Here is a 21129-nt window from a genome sequence, read left to right as displayed (position 1 = left end):
AAAAAGCAAGAGAGTTCCAGAAAATTATCTATTTCTGCTTTATTGACTATGCCAAAGCCTTTGACTGTGTGGATCACAATAAACTCTGGAGAATTCTGAAAGTTATGGGAATACCAGACCACCTGCCTCTTGAGAAATCTGTATGCAGGTCTGGAAGCACCATTAGAACTGGACATGGAACAACAGACTGGTTCCAAATAGGACAAGGAGTATGTCAAGGCTGTATATTGTCACTCTGCTTATTTAACTTATATGCAGAGAACATCATGAGAAATGCTGGGCTGGAAGAAGCACAAGCTGGAATCAAGATTGCTGGGAGAAATATCAATAACCTTGGATATGCAGATGACACCACCCTTATGGCAGAAAGTGAAGAAAAACTAAAGAGCCTTTTGATGAAAGTGAAAGAGGAGAGTGAAAAAGTTGGCTTAAAGCTTAACATTCAGAAAACTAAGATCGTGGCATCTGGTCCCATCTCTTCATGGGAAACAGATGGGGAAACAGTGGAAACAGTGGCAGAATTTATTTTTGGGGGGCTCCAAAATCAGTGCAGATGGTGATTGCAGCTATGAAATTAAAAGACTCTTACTCCTTGGAAGGAAAGTTATGAGCAACCTAGACAGCATACTAAAAAGCAGAGACATTACTTTGTCAACAAAGGTCCGTCTAGTCAAGGCTGCGGTTTTTCCAGTGGTCATGTATGGATGTGAGAGTTGGACTACAAAGAAAGCTAAGCACCGAATAATTGATGCTTTTGAACTCTGGTGTTGGAGAAGAATCTTGAGAGTCCCTTGGACTGCAAGGAGATCCAACCAGTCCATCCTAAAGGAAATCAGCCCTAGGTGTTCATTGGAAGGACTGATGTTGAAGCTGAAACTCCAATACTTTGGCCACCTGATGAGAAGACTGACTCATTTGAAAAAACCCCAATGCTGGGAAAGATTGAGGGCAGGAGGTGAAGGGGACGACAACAGATAAAATGGTTGGATGGCATCACTGACTCAATGGACATGGGTTTGGGTGGACTCCAGGAGTTGGTGATGGGCAGGGAGGCCTGGCATGCTGCGGTTCATGGGGTCACAAGAAGTTGGACACCACTTAGCGACTGAAATGAACTGAATGGAACTGTTTAGATATTTATTATAAAATTAATAATGTTAAACTCCACAACTCACTAGAAAATATAATACGTAAATTCAGATATATTGGATGCTGTCCTACCTCAGTGTAATCCATTTATACTTACTGGCAGGCTTTTCCAGAAACCACAGTGTTCTGATTTTTATCCCAATGATGTTTATCTCTAGGGAGATTGACCTAGAGAGTTGTGACAGAGCAGAAGATTCTAAGTTACAACAGAGAAAAAGAGCTTTTACCTGGCTTCTCTTACATGTACTACATGACTCAGAAGCTCTAAGACAACATCAAAGATACTCAGCTGCCCTGAACCTTTCAGCAGAAAAGCTCATTTGGAGAGATTATTAGGAAATTAGTGAAAGATCCTGGACACTCATACTATTACAGATCCTAGCTGTCCAGACATAAGACATGTGATAACAAATAATTTGGAACAGACAACATTTAACTAAACTTAAATTGCAGTATTCCAAAGGCCCTGCAAAAGACTAGAAGGCTTGCCAAAAGTTTCACAGATAGATCTGGGAAATTTGATAGACATAGTCAACTTTGATAAGCTCTCACATATTCACATATCCCTGGTAGTCTGGGAAGCTGGGCATATGCAGTATGCTACACATACACTCAGGAGTCTTCACAAAAGTCAGGAGCTGCCTATGGTTTTTGACTAAATAAGAGATACTGCACACATAGACAGTGAAAACCAAGAAAGAATTGTACATTCTTGGAAACTCGAATACATTCCCTTTTTCTCAAAAAGGTTTAATGACAAAGGGTAGAACACTTACTCACTCAAGCTGTGTAAGCACGAGTGCTGGGCTGACTGATGCACAAACTATTTTGACCTTGGAGGACTACTTAGAAATCTAGGCTTAGCAAATAAAAAATTTAAAAAAAAAAACAAGATTTTTTTAAAAATGAGAATATCCCCAAAATACATGAAAGCTATTATTGAATGATGGATAGGAGAAATAAGTAATTCAATAAATTTAAGAGGAAAATTCAAAGTGCCATTTATACTAACATATAGAACAATTAGTTAGAAAGTCAGTAACAATATAAAAGACTTAAACAACACTATCAACCAAGTTGACTTGTCTGGCACTCCTATAACATGTAACAGAATAGGAGAAACATGCACATTTTGTTCAAGCACACATGAAAAATTTTCTAGGAAATATCATATATTAAGTCAGACATTTAAAAGACCTTAATCTGTACAAAAAATTGTTTAAAACCCAAATAGAATCAAATTAGAAATTATTAAAAGGTGAAGAAAGATAGCATTTTTAAATATTTGGAAAATAAAAATACCTTTCCAAAAAATCCAAGAAGAAATTGCAAGCGGATTTAGGCGATACTATGAACCAAATGCCAAAGCCTTTGACTGTGTGGATCACAATAAACTGTGGAAAATTCTGAAAGAGACGGGAATAGCAGACCACCTGACCTGCCTCCTGAGAAATCTGTATGCAAGTCAAGAAGGAACAGTCAGAACTGGACACAGAACAATGTACTGGTTCCAAATTGGGAAAGGGGTACATCAAGGCTGCATATTGTCACCCTGCTTATTTAACTTATATGCAGAGTACATCATGAGAAATGCTGGGCTGGAAGAAGCACAAGCTGGAATCAAGATTGCCGGGAGAACTATCAATAACCTCAGATATGCAGATGACATCACCCATATGGCAGAAAGTGAAGAAAAACTAAAGAGCCTCTTGATGAAAGTGAAAGATGAGAGTGAAAAAGTTGGCTTAAAGCTCAACATTCAGAAAACTAAGATCATGGCATCTGGTCCCATCACTTCATGGGAAACAGATGGGGAAACAGTGGAAACAGTGGCAGAATTTATTTTTGGGGGGCTCCAAAATCACTGCAGATGGTGATTGCAGCCATGAAATTAAAAGACACTTACTCCTTGGAAGGAAAGCTATGACCAACCTAGGTAGCATATTCAAAAGCAGAGACATTCTTTGTCAACAAAGGTCCATCTAGGTAAGGCTATGGTTTTTCCAGTGGTCATGTATGGATGTGAGAGTTGGACTGTGAAGAAAGCTGAGCACTGAAAAATTGATGCTTTTGAACTGTGGTGTTGGAGAAGACTCTTGAGAGTCCCTTGGACTGCAAGGAGATCCAACCAGTCCATCCTAAAGGAGATCAGTCCTGGGTGTTCATTGTAGGGACTGATGCTGAAGCGGAAACTCCAATACTTTGGCCACCTGATGCAAAGTGCTGACTCACTGGAAAAGACCCTGATGCTGGAATGGATTGGGGGCCAAATTTTCATAATTTAAAATGTCCCTACAGAGAAAACTGCAAACACAAGTGGCTTTATTGTGGAATTTAATTATATGTTTAAAGTAGAAATATTACCAACCCTTCATAAATTCTTTTTTTTCCATTTATTTTTATTAGTTGGAGGCTAATTACTTTACAACATTGCAGTGGTTTTTGTCATACATTGACATGAATTAGCCATGGATTTACATGTATTCCCCATCCCGGTCCCCCCTCCCACCTCCCTCTCCACACGATCCCTCTGGGTCTTCCCAGTGCACCAGGCCCGAGCACTTGTCTCATGCATCCAACCTGGGCTGGTGATCTGTTTCACCCTAGATAATATACATGTTTCGATGCTGTTCTCTTGAAACATCCCACCCTCGCCTTCTCCCACAGAGTCCACAAGTCTGTTCTATACATCTGAGTAAATTCTATATTTATGGGTATACAAGAGTATATAAACCCACTCATTTTAGGAGGCTAGTAATACTTTAATGCAAAAGCCAGGCAAAGATATCAACAGAAAAGAAAATAATGGCCAATATCTATTATAAATAAAGAGATAAAAGTTGTCAACAAAAATTAGCCACTCAAATCCAACAACACATAAAAAAGATCATGCATCTGAACAAAACTGTAGAATAAAGAAAAGAAATATATGATCAACTTAATAGATGCAGAAAAAGTATCTGATACAATCCAATACTGATTTGTAATAGAACTTCTCAAAAACCACCAATAAAAGAATGCTTCTTCAACTTATCTACAATAAATCTACTGTCAAATTTTACTTAATTTTGAAAGAATATTTTTCAGAACTAAGAAGTGCAATCCAGAATGAATGAATGAAAAAACAAATAGCATTATAACTAGAGAAAAAGAGAAGAAAATCTATATTTGATAAGAATATTCTGCATGTAGAAACTTATGAAAGATCTGAAGGAAAATGACTATAATATTTGAATATAAAAAGTATGCAAGATTCAAGACTAAGATACAAAAATTTATTTTATTTTTATATGCCAGTACACAAACTCAAAATAAGTTTAAGAAAACAATTCATTTTACCATAGATTTGTAATATATTTTAAAGCCAGGGTATGTAATGACTGCAATTTTGTTCTCTTCTCTCAAGATTGCTTTGGTTATTTGGGGGTCCTTTGTGATTACATATGAATTTTAAAATTATTTTTAGTAGATAAATAATGCAATATCTATGAAATGTTAGTCAGCAATTTAAAACAGAAATGAGATTAATACAACTATGTGCTACAACATGGATGAAAGTCTAAAACAAGATATGTGAAAGAAATCAGTCTCAAAAGACTGAGTATAGTAGGATTTTATTTATAGAAATGTTCAGAAAATAGAAAATTTCTAGAGACAAGGGTATATTTTCAGGGGATATTAGAGTGATAGAAATGTTTTAGGTGGATGGAAGTGGTCTAAAATAGTCCAAGTGATGATTGCTGTACAACTCTATTAATTTACTAAAAACATTGAATTTTACACATGAGACAGGTGAATTATATGATGTGCAAACATATTTCAATTTAACTGATGCAAATTTTTAAATTCTTATAGTACTTCATCCTCTATAATAGTGATTCTTAATCAGGAAATCATATAAGCATCCGTACAAGCTACTTCAACAAAATATATAATTGAGTGCCCATCTAATAACCAAGGGGCTAGCACATGGAATTTACAATTTAAGAAATGTACACTTTCTAGGTTAATTTTCCATGAGCAATTCTAGACAAGTAAGGCAGCAGGTTTTTAAAAGTAGCTTATAACTAAAGATGCCCCTGCTTGCAAATGATAAGTGTGTTTGCCAGGATGTCTGAGATTATTTATGAGGGAGTTTGGGCAAGCCACCTTTCTTTGTTTCCTATGGTAAAGAGAGAGACTGTATTATAGGTTGCCTCCAAAATCTTTCTTACTCATTATGTACTCAGAAATAATATATATATACTTATAACTTAAGAGCTGATCCTATTTGGAAAACTGTGTCACCTAAGACAATATACTCTAGACCTAGTTGAGCCCTGAGTATTTGCCTATTGAAATATATATTGTTCTATTATAAATTACTCTTTAAAAATTCTCTATTATTGTTATCTTTGGGAATTATACTTTTATTATTTTAAAGTACCTGTGTAGGAAGTTTCACTGTTAATTTAATTTAAAGAAAGTAAGAAGAGTGTTAGAAATTATTTGTCCTAAAAACAGATATGCATTGTGTCTGATATTAATGAGAACTACTTTCATCCTTTGCAAGCACTCTCTTCTTTGTGAGCAATGCCCTTCCCATCTCTCACACTGTCCTTCATCCAACTTTCTTGTCTGTTTTCACATATTTGTGCAACTTTAAATAAAAGGTGTTCATCCTTTAAATGCCTCTTCTATGAAACTGTTCATAATTTAGTTCATCAGACATTAATGCTTTTTATGTTGTTCTGAATTTAGTAAATGCTTATATTGCTGGATTATCACAACATAGTATACTGTTTGGATGTTCATCTTTCCACTGGAAATCCAAGAACCCAGAGAATAAGGTGCAGGCAGGCATTTTACTCTTATTTTTTTCTTGTGTATCTAATACGTACTTAGCAAGTATCATAGTACTTCAGTTCAGATCTGTGCTCAGTCGTGTCCGACTTTTTGCAACCCCATGGACTGCAGCACGCCACACTTCCCTGTCCATCACCAACTCTGGAGCTTACTCAAACTCATGTACATCGAGTCAGTGATGCCATCCAAACATCTCATCCTCTGTCATCCCCGTCTCCTCCTGCCTTCAATCTTTCCCAGCATCAGGGTCTTTTCAAATGAGGCAGTTCTTCACATTAGGTGGCCAAAGTATTGGAGTTGCAGCTTCAGCGTCAGTCCTTCCAATGAATATTCAGGACTGATCTCCTTTAGGATGGACTGGTTGGATCTCCTTGCAGTCCAAGGGACTCTCCAGAGTCTTCTCCAACACCACAGTTCAAAAACATCAATTCTTCGGTGCTCAGCTTTCTTTATAGTCCAACTGTCACATCAGTACATGACCACTGGAAAAACCATAGCTTTGACTAGACAGACCTTTGTTGGCAAAGTAATGTCTCTGCTTTTTAATATGCTGTCTAGGTTTGTCATAGCCTTTCATCCAAGGAGCAAGCATCTTTTAATTTAATGGCTGCAGTCACCATATTCAGTGATTTTGGAGCCCAGGTAAACAAAGACTCTCACAGTTTCCATTGTTTCCCCATCTATTTGCCTTGACTAGATGTCACAGTACTTAGTGATGTAAATACAAGTTACATACATTATATTTGAAAAATATATTTTGTTAAATAAAGATAAATTTTCTGTGTAGGATTTATTACACATTGTGAAATATACATGTCTTTTTTGACATATCAAAATACTCCAAAATATATTGAAAATACGTTTTCTTATATTTAGATTACAATGATTCATTACATTAAAGGAATTAGGATAAGACATCTTTATACATAAAAGCAGACCTTAATCACGTAATCCTCCTAATCTTAGTTCTTAGGTATTCTAAATCTCTGGACATGTAATAGTATTAAGTGTAAAACAATTATCAAAATGGTAACTAGAGGAATCTGTTGTCCCCGAATCCATGGGTGTGTGCTCAGTTGCTGTCATGTCCAATTCTCGCGACCCTATAGAGCTTAGCTCACCAGGCTCCTCTCTGTTCACGGGTTTTCTCAGGCAAGAATACTGGAGCAGGTTTTCATGGCCTTCTCCATGGGATCTTCCTGACCCAGGGATCGAACCCACATCTCTTATGCTTCCTGAATTTGCCCACATGTTCTTTTCTTTTTTTTTTTAAGAGAAGTAAAATCTTTATTTATAGACAACATTTGGTACAATTGTTTAGAAAATCTGTTGGAACCTATTTTTTTTCCATTTATTTTTATTAGTTGGAGACTAATTACTTTACAATATTGTAGTGGTTTTTGCCATACATTGACATGAATCAGCCATGGATTTACATGTGTTGCCCACGTGTTCTTTACCACTAGTGCCACCTAGGAAGCACTCTCATATCCATGCACAAATACAAATGTTATGTATTCAACTGGAAGTAAAAATGTCATCTTTCACATATATCCAAACTGACTTTTTCATACTGACAATTTATATTTCACAGTTTTTTTAATTTTTAAAATTAAGTGCTTATATCATTTCAATTGGTGCTTCCCTGGAGGCTAAGATGGTAAAAGAATCTGCATGAAATGCAGAAGACCCTGATTTGATCCCTGGGTCAGGATGATCCCCTGGAGAACGGGATGGCCACCCACTCCAGTAGCCATTTCATTTCCAATGAAATCCAGTATCCTTACAATTATAAATATTTCTTTCTAAAATACTCTTTATTCTTAAAACTTAGCATGTCTATTTTCATATAAATAGCATACTTAGTCTTATATTCAACCAAATAAGTGTACACTGATAAAAATCTCACCTTTAAAACCTACATTTATACTTAGAGAACTAGTAAATGGTTAAAAGAAGAGCGGTATAATTGATTTCATCATTATTTCTGCCTTGTAATGTCCGCAACTTAACTTGCATCAGCTCAAGAGCATCTTAATCATTATATTCAAAGACAATCGCTTGAATCTCCCACACTCGAAGCATTCTTCGCTCCCCTCCATTTTGTTTTTTTCTAATTGTGTTAGTTTTTTTCTATACTCTCTTGGGTGAAGAAAACCTGTAATTAATATGCAGAGCATCTCACTTTGTAATCAGTACTTCTGAAAGGTTGTTACCAATGTTCTCTAAGGACGCTACAAATCCTGAATAAGGAGGATATACCATGCCAATCTAATTATTCTTTGCCCTCAACCTCACATCAATGACAAAATTATACACCTATTATTGGTGCAATTGGTGAGAGTTTACTAAAACAATTGATCATTTTGCTTAAACTATCATAGTGGTATATGCATATATAAATACATACACATTATATATTTTGTAGACACATGTTGATATACAACCCTTTAAAATATTTATATAATGTTATACCCTACTTATTTGTTTAGCTATACATGTTCCTCCAGGACATGCTGTTATTTTCTTAAGCAGCCCTTTTGGGGGCTTTAGATTTTTCCTCTGAAGAGTTGCAAATCTTCTAAGCTTGAATTAAGAGCAAGATGCTTCATACTCTTCAAAATACTATCACAGGTAAGTACAACCTGTTCAAAATTCTTTTTGTCCTATTTAAGTCATTAATTACCTTCTTTATTAAAGGTTAAATAGAGAGGAAGGGTAGAAATACATTGACAGGGAAAATTTGTAAACTCTTAGAATTAAGAGTTCCTTCCATTCATAAAAAAAAGTCCACGAGTGTTATAAAAGCAGTTACCTCACCAAAAAACTGCTTAGCAGACTATTTGGGAGTATAGAGACTATAAAATAATTAAAAATGCAGATGTTTTAAATCACTTATAAAGTTGAGCCCAACACATGTTATGCAGGTCTAATCTGAAAGGAGGAAAATAAGGAAAAAGTGTTCCTCAGTTCAGTTCAGTCCAGTCACTCAGTCATGTCTGACTCTTTGAGACCCCATGGACTGCAGCATGCCAGGCCTCCCTGTCCATAACCAACTCCCAGAGTTTACTCAAACTCATGTCCATTGAGTCAGTGATACCATCCAAACATCTCATCCTCTGTTGTCCCCTTCTCCTCTTGCCTTCGATCTTTCCCAGCATCAGGGTCATTTCCATTTAGTCAGTTCTTTGCAGCAGGTGGCCAAAGTATTGGAGTTTCAACTTCAACATCAGTCCTTCCAATGAACACCTAGGACTGATCTCCTTTAGGATGGACTGGTTGGATCTCCTTGCAGTCCAAGGAACTCTCAAGAGTCTTCTCCAATACCACAGTTCAAAAGCATCAATTATTTAGCTCTCAGCATTCTTTATAGTCCAACTTTCACATCCATACATGCTGCTACTGCTGCTGCTGCTAAATCACTTTAGTCCTGTCCAACTCTGTGCGATCCCATAGATGGCAGCCCACCAGGCTGCCCCATATCTGGGATTCTCCAGGCAAGAACACTGGAGTGGGTTGCCATTTCCTTCTCCAATGCATGAAAGTGAAAATTGGAAGCGAAGTGGCTCAGTCATGTCCGACTCTTAGCGACCCCATGGACTGCAGCCTACCAGGCTCCTCCATCCATGGGATTTTCCAGGCACAAGTACTGGAGTGGGGTGCCAGTGCCTTCTCTGTTTCCATACATGACTACTGGAAAAACCAAAGCTTTGTCTAGACGGATCTTTGTTGGCAAAGTAATGTCTCTGCTTTCTAATATGCTGTCTAGGTTGGTCATAACTTTTCTTCCAAGAAGCAAGCATCTTTTAATTTCATGGCTGCAGCCACCATCTTCATTGATTTTGGAGCCCCCAAAAAATAGTCTCCCACTATTCCCATTGCTTCTCCATCTATTTGTCATGAAGTGACGGGACCAGATGCCATGACCTTAGTTTTCTGAATGTTGAGTTTTAAGCTAACATTTTCACTCTCCTCTTTCACTTTCATCAAGAACCTCTTTAATTCTTCTTCACTTTCTGCCATAAGGTTGGTGTCATCCGCATGTCTGAGTTTTTTTATATTTCTCCCAGCATTCTTGATTCCAGCTTGTGTTTCATCCAGCCCAGCATTTCTCATGATGTACTCTGCCTATGAGTTAAATAAGCAGGGTGACAATATACAACTTTGACATACTGCTTTTCCTATTTGGAACCAGTCTGTTGTTCCATGTCTACTTCTAACTGTTGCTTCATGACCTGCATATAGTTTTCTCAAGAGGTAGGTCAGGTGGTCTGGTATTTCCTTCTCTTTCAGAATTTTCCACAGTTTATTGTGATCCACACAGTCAAAGGCTTTGGCATAGTCAATAAAGCAGAAATAGATATTTTTTTGGAACTCTCTTGCTTTTTCAATGATCCAGTGGATGTTGGCAATTTGATCTCTGTTTCCTCTGCCTTTCCTATGTTTGCATAAATTTATAACATTCTCTGACTAAAAAAAAAAAAAAGAAAAAGAGAAAATCTAGACTCTATACTCTGGGTTATTTAATATGCTATTTACTCCAATTTGTGCCCTACTGGTTTGTGGCATCTTGCAGTTATTAGTATTTAGTAGTAGTATATATAAAAGTGTTTTATAAATTTCTTATAGAGGTTGATGGCATTCTCATGTTACATATATCACATTTTCTCAAGAAATAAGTACATAAATAAATAAGCACTTAAGTACTCTGTATAGAGGAAAAACACACTTGAGAGGAAAAAGAAAGATTATTAGTTGGGAAAGGTCAAGAGGCTAACTCAGTTCATAACAGAAACAGTGCAAGTAACCAATCATCATGACATAATTAAAGAAAACAAAGCACATCATTAAGCTAGAAGGGGAAAAGGGATTGAAAAGCAATCATGCTTGGCATTAATGGGTTCCACGCTCCAAGAGTATAAATCTTACAAACTGAAAATAAAAGATGCAATTTTAAGTAAATAAATATTTAAGAGTGAAGTAGGTGCTCATTTTCTTTTTTGTCAAACATTTAACTTCTTCTAATTTTATAAATAAAATGTGCATTTAAAAATTATTAAATGGTATTCTTGTACTACTAAAGTTATTTATGATAACCTAATGATATTTGAAATGACAAAGTAGAAATTTGTTTTGGAAATAACAAAATTTACAATTATGTTGGATTTTATGGTTTATTTCTTCATAAATTGATGCCTATTAGAAAATGAATGCATTAAGATTTAGCACTTACTTATCTCAACATGAACTTCAAAAATAACCAATCTAGACAGAGGAGCTTTAGTTCAGAGTTTACGTTTTTTTCATCCTCTTCCACCATGAGTAAAACAATTTTAATGTGTAATTTTGAACTGATAAAAAGACTTTGGAAATATTGGTTTAGCAAAATTTTACTTTTTATTTTCTACTAGAAACATAGAGGGTTTCCCAGGTGGGCTAGTGGTAAAGAACTTGCCTGCCAATGCAGGAGATGCAGGTTCAGTCTCTGGGTCAGGAAGATCCCTTCAAAGAAGAAATGGCAACTCACTCTAGTATTCTTGCCTGGAGAACCCCATAGACAGAGGAGCCTGGAAGATTATGGTCCATGGGGCTGCAAAGAATCAGACATGACTGAGCAATGAGCCCACACACAGAAATATAAAAGAGAAAATTTTGGATTATTTATTTGACTGTGTCAATGTTTTTTATTTAAAAGTAAATGTGTCATCATTTTACAAATAAAATAAATTTTCTATTTATATACACTCATATGCGTTCATATATATCATGATCTCAATCATCCTTCAGTAATTCGTTTGGGAAAGCCCATATGGGAAAAGCACTGTAGGTGGCCTCTGACTTACAGACAGAAAAAATGGTGGCTCTCAGTCTGACTGTCCAGAAGAAACTGAACACTGCTAGCAACTCTGGGAGTGTGAAAGTACATCCTTCATCACAAGTAAAATTGCAAAAGAGACTGCGTCCTTGGCTGACACCTGAATTTCAGGTTGCAGTAGGCCAAGTTAAACTGTGCCTAGACTCTTGATCCCCCGAATTGTGTGATGATAAATATAGGTTGTTTTAAGGTGCTAGATGTGTGGCATTATTGTTTTGCAGCAATACTCCATCACTCATACTCTAGCAGAGAGAGGGAATAGGCTTACTAAATTCAGACAGTGAATGGATAACCCTGAGGTAGGAGACAAGAGCACCATTGTGATTTTCATTCCCTTGAGAATAGGAGTAAAAGAAGTCCATCATAGACTTTCCTCCTACCCTTCATCTATTTTTCTTCCTTCCTTCCTTCCCTTCTTCCTTTTATTTCCTTTCTTTCATTTTCTTTTTCTCTCTTTTACACACTCTGTGCTTTTTACACAAAACAGTTAATCTACTCTCATGATTTCAATGATTATACCATGAAATCTAATCTTAAATTCTGGCATTTCTCTCAGTTTTCTGATTTCTCTGCTCTATTTTCAACACGAAAACTGATTATGGTAAGTGCTGTAGAAACTTTTTCCACAATTTTATATTTGTTAATTTTGAAAGAAAATATTTTAAAGTTTAGAACTGCGATGTGTTCAAAACCCATATTAAAACTCAGACACCACATTCGGGCTAAGTTATATAAATTTTCAAGGAAGAACTTTGTGATAGATACAGGTGTGAAAGAGTTTGCCAATCCAACTGAAATATGGGAAAAAACATCAGTTTTTCATTTGAGAATGTGCCAGTAAGCTTTATTGGAAAAATACTTCTTAATGTAGATACATATGGCTCCCAGAGTCCACAAGTCTGTTCCATACATCTGAGTCTCTTTTTCTGTTTTGCATATAGGGTTATCGTTACCATCTTTCTAAAGTCCATATATATGTGTTAGTATATTGTAATGGTCTTTATCTTTCTGGCTTACTTCGCTCTGTATAATGGGCTCCAGTTTCATCCATCTCATTAGAACTGATTCAAATGAATTCTTTTTAATGGCTGAGTAGTATTCCATGGTGTATATGTACCACAGCTTCCTCATCCATTCGTCTGCTGATGGGCATCTGGGTTGCTTCCATGTCCTGGCTATTATAAACAGTGCTGCGATGAACATTGGGGTGCACGTGTCTCTTTCAGATCTGGTTTCCTCGGTGTGTATGCCCAGAAGTGGGATTGCTGGGTCATATGGCAGTTCTATTTCCAGCTTTTTAAGAAATCTCCACACTGTTTTCCATAGTGGCTGTACTAATTTGCATTCCCACCAACAGTGTAAGAGGGTTCCCTTTTCTCCATTTTAATATTTAAAATACTTAATTACTTAATATTTTTATTTCCTCCAAATATTCAGAGTTATGATAGAATTCTTGCAATGAAATATTCCTATTGCAATTTACTATCTCAATAAATGTGAAGAAATTCCATGTATGGTCAAAATAATAAATAAACTTATTTAATAATTATAGTCCAAGAACTGACTATATTGTTCTAAAATCAGAGGTCCTTTCTGAATAAATTTATTGATCTTAATCCATTATTAGAAACATGATTTTAATGACTTAGTATTACAGAGTGAATGATGTATAAAATGTATTAAAGCTCTCAAATCTTACAAATAATTTGCTCCTTTGTTATGATACATTGCAATGAAAGAAAGGCAATCTGGTTTATTTTCTCTATAGGTGAAAAGTATAATTATTATGCATGCTAATGCTAGTTCTTTTGAACACAGCCTTGGAAAATGATTTACAACTATGTCATTTACCTAGTAAAAAATGTGTTGTGGATATTTTTGAATGCCTGTTACTATGGAAATAGTACTACCAAGAAAAGTGAAACTTAAGGCTCAGAGCTGTCACCCCGCTTATTTAACCAATATGCAGAGTACATCATATGAAATGCTGGACTGAATAAAGTGCAAGCTGAAATCAAGATTGCCAGGAGAAATATCAATAACCTAAGATATGAAGATGACACCACTCTTATGGCAGAAATTGAAGAAGAAATAAAAAGCCTCTTGATGAAAGTGAAAGAGGAGAGTGAAAAAGTTGGCTTAAAGCTCAACATTCAGAAAACTAAGATCATGGCAACTGGTCCCACAATTTCATGGAAAATAGATGGAAAAGCAATGGAAACAAGAGACTTTATTTAGAGAGGGCTCCAAAATCACTGCAGATGGTGACTGCAGCCATGAAATTAAAAGATGCTTACTCCTAGATGAAAAGCTATGATCAACCTAGACAGCATATTAAAGAACAGAGACATTATTTTGTCAACAAAGGTCCGTCTTGTCAAAGCTTTCGTTTTTCCAGTAGTCATGTATGGATGTGCGAGTTGGACTGTAAAGAAAGCTGAATGAAAAAGAATTGATGCTTTTGAACTGTGGTGTTGGAGAAGAATCTTGAGAGTCTGTTGAACTGCAAGGAGATCCAACCAGTCCATCCTAAAGGAAATCAGTCCTGAATATTCATTGGAAGGACTGATGCTGAAGCTGAAACTCCAATACTTTGGCCACCTGATGTGAAGAACTGACTCAATGGAAAAGATCCTGATGCTGGGAAAGATTGAAGGTGGGAGGAGAAAGGGATGACAGAAGATAAGATGGTTGAATGATATCACCGACTCAACAGGCGTGAGTTTGAGCAAGCTCCAGGAGTTGGTGATGGACAGGGAAGCATGGTGTGTTGCAGTCCATGGGGTTGTAAAGAGTAGGACACGACTGAGAGATTGAACTGAACTGAATTGAAGGCTCAGAGAGCATGTTGTATCAGTTCTGTACTAAGAAATGAACAGATAGCTGTCTGCCATTAAGTAATACAGATTCACTAAAGCTAACATTTGTCTTCATCACAAAAGAAGGATAGAAACTTAATACATGGAGTACAGTAAGCCATAACTCTTCCTAAGATATTACTACTGTGAAAGCATTGACAGAAAAGGAACTATACACAGGCATTCATGAGTAAATTGGGATATATTGTCAAATATATGGCTCTGATCCTAATTGAGTTCATATTTTCAACGCCTATCCATAAACTATTTTGACTGATAGCTTACCTGATTTCTTTAGTCATCACACTATTCTTCCCATATCTCCCATATCTGAAGATTGTCTTTCACAGTCTTACTGGTGATGATTTCATTAAGTTACCACCACTACCTGATTCATCTTTATAAATTTTAAACCAAATATTGATATAAAATACAACTGGGACTTTATATATGCACAATATTTTGTCCCACTGTTTCCTTTCCCATCTCTGCAGTTAATCTATGCACATCTTTCAAATGGAGGAAACATCTTTATCATTGTTACCCCACAGTGCCTATCAACCTGCCTTTCATGATTTATTTCAGTTCAGTTGCTCAGTCATGTCCGATTCTTTGCAACCCCATGGACTTTCATGATTAGAGTAAAATAAATTAATCAAGGTTCCTAATGATTGACCACCATTAAGAACACCATCTAGTGTGGTCTAGAAATAATTTCTAACTTTCTTCATTGTTTATAATTGCCAACTTAAAACAAATTTGAATATCTTTTCCACATTCATTGTCCAAACAAGAACAAGTAGTCCATTTACATGTTAAATAATCACCATTCCAAGGGCCATACTAGTGGAAATTATAAACAATTGCAAATGCTATGCATTAGATGGCTTATTGAAAAAAGTGCAATATATGCAGCATAGTTATGTAATATGTGAGTTTACATCAAAATACCACGCAAAATGAAACTGAAAGTGAAAGTTGCTCAGTTATGGAATTCTCCAGGCCAGAATACTGGAGCAGGTAGCATTTCCCTTCTCCAAGGGATCTTCCCAAACCCAGGTCTCCCTCATTGCAGGCGGTTCTTTACCAGCTGAGCCACAAGTGAAGCCTAAGAATACTGGAGTGGGTGTCCCATCCCTTCTCCAGGGGATCTTCCTGACCCAGGAATCGAATCGGGGTCTCCTGCATTGCAGCAGGATTCTTTACCAACTGAGCTATCAGGGAAGCTTACCAAGCAAAATGGCCTTTATTAAACCCATAAAGACAACTGGGCGTTTCAGTTGATATTGCTGTATTCTGAATTTAGTAAATCATATGGATTCTGATCTCAGAATTAACATCAGAATATTAATTTGTTTATAAACTCTGTACTTAGTAGATTATTATGAAATTCACTGTTGAATTTCTATCACAACACCAAAATAGGGACAAAGGCCATGGCAGGCAATTAATGACTCTGAAAGACAACTGGGCTTAAAGTCGGGTAATCTGAATCCACTTTCTAATTCTGTTGGTACTAGTTTATATAACTTTGAAATTAACTTCTTTGGGTCTCCGTTTATTCATCCTTGGAATGGTGATTGTTATCAACCTCTCTCCCTAGAAGCCCAGGAATACTGGAGTGGGTAGCCTATCCCTTCTCCAGCATATCTTCCCCACCCAGGAATTGAACCGGGGTCTCCTGCATTGCAGTCAGATTCTTTACCAACTGAGCTATCAGGGAAGTCTGAATAATACATAATAGATAACAAAAATTAATGAATTTTGAATCATGAATACTCTCCCTTATTTTTAGCGTATATTAAACAGTAGAAGTGGGTATTCCTGTTGTTATGCCACAAATGAAGAGTGATCATTCCCAAAACCCTATTTATATTTCTGAGTTCTAGACCTATATATTCAACTACAAACATCTTTTCCTCACTGTCTTCTAGGCATTCCAAACTTAATATATCTGAACTGAATTACCTTGAATTATTCCCCTTCTACTGGCCCTTAGTGGTATCCCTAAATCTGATCCTCCATTTGCAATCTGTCCCTCTGTAAATGGTACCACCATCTATTCTATTCATTTCAGTTCAGTTCAGTTCAGTCACTCAGTCATGTCCAACTTTTAGTGACCCCATGAACTGCAGCATGCCAGGCCTCTCTGTCCATCACCAACTCCGGGAGTACACCCAAACCCAGGTCCATCGAGTCAATGATGCCATCCAACCATCTCATCCTCTGTCGTCCCCTTCTCCTCCTGCCCTCATTCTTTCCCAGCATCAGGGTCTTTTCCAATGAGTCAGCTCTTCACATCAGGTGGCCAAAGTATTGGAGTTTCAACTCCAACATCCGTCCTTCCAATGAACACCTAGGACTGATCTCTTTTAGGATGGACTGGTTGGATCTCCTTGCAGTCCAAGGGACTCTCAAGAGTCTTCTTCAACACCACAGTTGAAAAGCATCAATTCTTCTGTGCTCAGCTTTCTTTATACTCCAACTCTCACATCCATACATGACCACTGGAAAAACGATAAGCTTGACTAGAATGATCTTTGCTGGCAAAGTAATGTCTTCACTTTTTAATATGCTCTCTAGGTTGGTCATAACTTTCCTTCCAAGGAGTAAGCGTCTTTTAATTTCATGGCTGCAGTCACCATCTGCAGTGATTTTGGAGCCCAGAAAAATACTTGACCCAGATAATCATTCCTGATTCATCCCTTTAAATTACCTCCCACATCTCTATTTTATTTCCAATTTTTAAATTTACCTTAATAATTTCAATACTTTTTATATTAACTATCTTGCCTCTAATGTATCCACTTTACATTTTCTACACATTGCGGCCAGAGTGAAAGTGAAAGTCGATTAGTCTTGTCCGACTCTTTGCAACCCCATGGACTGTAGTCCTTGGACTTCTCCAGGCCAGAATACTGGAGTGGGTAGCCTTTCCCTTCTCCAGGGGATCTTCCCAACCCAGGGATCCAACCCAGGTCTTCCACATTGCATGTGAATCCTTTACCAGCTGAGCCACAGAGAAGTCCAAGAATACTGGAGTGGGTAGCCTTTCCCTTCTCCAGCAGATCTTCCCACCCAGGAATGGAACCGGGGTCTCCTGCATTGCAGGCACATTCTCTACCAATTGAGCTCTCAGGGAAGCTGCAGCCAGAGTAACCTTTCTTAACATTACATATGATCATTTATTTCCCTGATCAGCATCTTTCTGATTCCTCATTTTCTTCAGAATAGAATATAAAAGGCTAGGCACAATATAAAAGAATCATTAGTGATATTGAGACTTTCCCATCATCACAGCTTTATTATATTCTAGTCACACAAACATTAATGCCTAGAATTATTTTAATCCTCTAAGTCTGTTGTACATGTTTTGCTCTAAATGTAAGTCTTTATTTTTCCCATCTTTATTAAGACTTAGCTCAGGTATCCTCTTTGGAAAACCTGTGATTGATTAATCTCTCCACCTCCCCTTTTCCTTTACTAAAACTTGCCTGATTAGTATCCTTTCTATATGTTCCCAAAGCACTTCTGTTATTTATCTTAACTCATAAGCCTCTGTATTGCAACTGTTGATCTCTAGCATTAATCTATGAGGTCTTTGCATAGAGCCATATCTTATTTATATTTGCATGTATTGTTGAATAAATAAATACATGAGCAAATGTATGAAAGGGCAATGCAGTAAAAATCCAAATTTCTGTTAGATCTATAAACTAATTCAAAGGGTGAACAATCAGAGTACATTGCTAATTTCAACACAAAAATGCAGTCACATATTCTGAGTCAATTGATTTTTATTTTTACATGGAAACAGAGAAGTTTTTGACTGTCTATTTGCAGACAATTAAGAAAAATGTACATAAATGGAGTAATCAATCCCAAGAATAATCCAACGCTGATTTGACTTTGAACACATTCCACTTGTGTGTCAGTAGGCAGCATAAATTTAGCATGAACACCAGAATTCTAGACCTCCTCCCCAAATAAATATGCCCACATTTTAATCTTGCTCAACTTAGAAAATGGCACCATGATTCATCTCATTGCTCAAGTAAAAAGACTGGTAGTTTTATAGGTACCGTTTAATACCAATGTGTATGCTTCTTTGCGACCCCATGGACTATAGCCCTCAGGCTCCTCTTTACCAGGGGATTCCCTAGGTAAAATACTGGAGTAGGTTGCCATTCACTTCTCCAGAGGACCTTCCCAAACCAGATACTGAATTTGGGTCTCCTGCATTGCAGGCAGATTCTTCATCATCTGAGCCACCAGGGAAGCCCTTCAAGCCCCATATGCAATACCAATAAACAATTATGAATCACGAAAGATACAATTTATCATGCTGCGGCAGGAGACAGACACAAAGATAAAATAACAATTCAAATTTCAAGTTTCTGGGTGTAGGTAGTATAATAAGGACTAAACCAGAGAAAGGTGACAACTGCTTCTGAAGTGTAGAGGAAATCAAAGAATTGACATGATTAGATCCATATGTAAATTGTTTTAGAAGGAATACAAGCTACAGAATGTAAAATTAGTGAGGAACTAATCATAATTGTCTAAGCATGAGAGTAAAATAATCAAACTAAGAACAGAGGTCCTTTTCCTCCCTTGACTTGAGTCAAAATGAGATGCTTGTCAATGCTAAGAAGACACATAATAATGAAACAGAATATCTGTATCCTTGAAGGTACGGGTCAGAAAGATGAAATATGAAACTTGGCAATTCAAGTATTCTGATAACTAGAGCAAACTAGAATGAATCAAATGCTGTGATTCTAAGTCTTTTAGGGGAACCCAAGGATCACTGCTGACTTCTCAGCTTTTCATGTCTAAGCACTTAAAGAAGATTGTAGAAGGTGACATACCAAAAAAAAAAAAAAAAGAGAAGAAAAGAAAAATAGAAGAATGCTTACTAGTGATGACTTAAGCCCCCAAATTTTAATAGTATTAGTTTAACTAAATTTATAGCTCCAATGAGTAGGAAAAACAGAGGCTATAGATAAATATACCTATATGGGATTCTTGAATTTGCAGTGGATATACTGAAGATTTAAGAGGATAGAGATTCAAGCCAGTGCTAATTTTTGTGGTGGGCTGTGCCATTTGAGGATGGATTCCTATAATATGGAGAAAATAAGATTCCAATTTCAGAGAATATGAGCACAGGGAAAATATTTAACTGTTCAACTTTACAAAACAAAAATTTGATTTTTAATATCAATTTTAGCAGAATGCATTACAACTTCTTCGAGTGCAACGAATTCTTCATTTTAGGTTATTTTATGATGCATCACAGCAATATGTTCTTGCCAATTAACTGAGATTTCTAGCTGACAGAATGTTGGCTGATAAATAGTTTTTGAATATGTATCTGATAATATAGGGCAAATGGTTTCTAAAAAATGAAGTTACTTAAGTCTATGAACTTTTCCATTGGCAGTTTTCAGAAATTATATCATTGAGGATGGAACATATCTTGCTGATTCTGTTATTATTCAGAGACTTTAATTTTACAAATGAAAAACTAGTTGAAAAAGCATATGACTGCTGATAGATATTTCTCCTCTAAACATTATGATTTAGTTGTTTTCTCAACAATATGTTCTTGATTATCTCAGCTATAGAATAAGATGCAATGTATTTTACTGCCGTTTCCTTACTGAGCCTAATTTACCATTTGCCATCACTTAGCAAAAGGATATAACCAGCAAATCAAACTAATCTCTCACTAAGGAAATTTGCATCATGCCAACAGAAAGAAATGTCTTTCATTCCAATGATACAATAAAAAAGATAATTGTCATAAAACATACATAATGCAAGGAAAATGTACTCAAAATATTATTGGAAAAGACCAAGATTATATCTCTGAGTTGCTGCCAAGTTGATTTTTGCCATTTAATATATTCCTCTGCATAGTAACTCCTTTTATCATTATCAATGTGATCAGCTCTTCAGTTGATTTGATTCAATCACTAAGCCACACAAATGAACAGATTGATGGTTTATTTTGCAGTCAGTGTATTATATCATCTCAAAAGTGCTCTGCATTTTCAAACTTCTGCTCAGGATGCTAAGGCAGAATTAATACCTGGAGATAAGAAGGTGGGTTTTTAGTGACCAGCTTAAGAATCATTGGATATTTTACCTATTTATATTGTGAGATGTAAAACATCAATGTCAATATAACTTGGATTTGGGGATAAGGTTGTTCTGCATACAAATCTTGATTCTATCTAATTAGAAGCCTTTTGGATCTGGTGTCTTCACCTATAAAATGGAGATAAAAATTCCCACTTTCAGAAATATTTTAGGATAAAGTGAAATTATTTGTGAAGAATGTTTTTACTAAAAGCATTTCCCCAGCATCACATTCCCTATAATCACACAAACTCC

This window comes from Odocoileus virginianus, chromosome 5 (assembly GCF_023699985.2).
Source record: "Odocoileus virginianus isolate 20LAN1187 ecotype Illinois chromosome 5, Ovbor_1.2, whole genome shotgun sequence".
NCBI lineage: Eukaryota > Metazoa > Chordata > Mammalia > Artiodactyla > Cervidae > Odocoileus > Odocoileus virginianus.
The sequence above is the reverse complement of the archived record's forward strand: the minus strand, read 5'-3'. Positions refer to the sequence as shown.